The following is a 2,112-nucleotide window of genomic DNA, read 5'->3' on the forward strand; positions in this document are numbered from 1 at the left end:
CTCAATTTTGAATTCTAAGGTTATTCGTGTATATCGTGAATAATACAGGGGCCAATACATAACCTTGAGGAACACCAATATTTGTAGTTATACAGGTAGACACGTTTTGTCCAAATTGAACATACTGTGCTCTCTCCATAAGAAATCCGAGCACCCAAGCAATTATATACTTGTTTAAATACAGACTAGTCAATTTTTGAACAACCAGCTGAAGTTGCATTGTATTGAGCGCTGAAGAAAAATCTGCAAAATTGCAATCTGCAATAGCTCTTAGCGTGATCTAGATGCCTGTAGATGTTGTTGGAACAGGAATACTTTTTGAAGTTTTCCACATTGCAGGGATCGAAACCCATCGGAGGGACCAGCTAAAAATATATGTATAAAAGGGGGAAAGCTGATTGGCACACTCATAAAACAATTTTCCTTTCAATCCATCCGGCCCAGCAGTCTTCCTTTCGTTTAGTATCGAGGATACAAATCTCGTTACTTCTTCACTGACCTCAATAGTCATTTCATCTTCCAAAGCCCTGTCTAATTATTGTTGTTAACAGCGGTGTGGCGTATTGACGGCATATGGTGGTGCCATGATTAGAAAAAAAATTATAATACAGTGAACACGGTTAAGAGGAGAGAGCACGACATATTAAAAAACTCTTTTTTATGGAAGGGTGGGGGAGGGTCGATGGTTTCTACGAATGGACAAAACTTACAAAAACAAATAATTCATGAAAACAACAAGCCACAACACTGAGATACAAGTCCCGTATGAAAAGGTCTTTGTAATTATTCTTTGTCCACCATTTAAAGGATTGGATTTGGTAGATAATGCAATCAATATGTTATAAATGTAAATCAAAAGAGAAAAAAAAACCTATGACAGAAATTACTTACTTTTAGTACTTGTAAAAAAATCTGCACTGCGATGTTTCATCTCTGCAAATCTTTTTATAATGTGTTTATTGAAATCTGGAATGGCATCTATTTCAGCTTTGTGAATTGACAGACTCATTAATGAATTTAACCGCTCCTGTTTCATTGAATTTCGCAACAAAAAAATTTCACTCTTTTAAGGGTGCTAAAACAACGTTCAGGAGGTTAAGATTAAGAAATACGATGGAAGTGGTTAAGGTCACTATAGCCTATAGATGTCCATGATTTGTCAGTGTTTGTTGTATCTGTAAAAAGTAGACAATAAAAACAAAAGACTAAACTAACTGTGAGCCATTCATGCCTGTCATACCATGTCACTGAAAAAGAGCGTTTTCGAGATTTCCACACCTGTGTTAATTCAAAATCAGTTGGTTGGTGAGGAACTAGTCTTTTTATTTCTAATTTGTCATCTATTGTCAATCTCCCAAACGGTCGGTGAAGTAAAGAGTCAACTTGATTCATTGCAATTCATTGTTTAACAAAACAAAACTTCAAAGTATATCTCAAATAATGGAAATCAGTGGAATACGATTAATGATTGCACAAATAAAAGGTAGATTCAGATCTTAAAGCATCACAAAGAAAAAATCACTCCACTTAAGTACTTAAAAATCTAAAAACACACCAAAAGTATAACTGTTGACAGTCTTCGGTTTCTTTCTCTGACTGACACAAATACACACGCACAAACACACACACACACACACACACACACACAAATAAACACTAATACACACGTAACCATCAACTCGGCACTACAAGCAAGAAAAATGTTGGTAAATTCGTCCACAATGCTTCGTTGCAAAGAACTACTTTATTCAATAATCGTGAAAAAGAGGTGGGGGTTTGATATGTCATATTTTAAAGTTTTATGATGTTTTTCTTTGCTGCTTACAAATAAACTTGACAATGATCAGTGTTTTTGACAGTTAATGTAATATTTTGGATGGCCGAAGTTACCCTACATTGGCAATTGCCTAAAATAAACGTTTTTGAACTTTGAACCTAATTTGGCGCATCCCCTCAGTCCAACGGTGGAGCTCTCAGATCCTGGCACAAGTCGAGGGGTTTTCCGCTATTTGAAGATAGTATAATTCGACCTAGTTTCTCGCTCAATCAGCTGTCGCGATACTAATGGATATAGCATTAATTGGCGCTCGGATTGCTTTGCACCACGGTGTT

The sequence above is a fragment of the Berghia stephanieae genome, chromosome 1 (assembly GCF_034508935.2).
Source record: "Berghia stephanieae isolate SIO BIC M18660-M18661 chromosome 1, UCSD_Bste_1.3, whole genome shotgun sequence".
Lineage (NCBI taxonomy): Eukaryota > Metazoa > Mollusca > Gastropoda > Nudibranchia > Aeolidiidae > Berghia > Berghia stephanieae.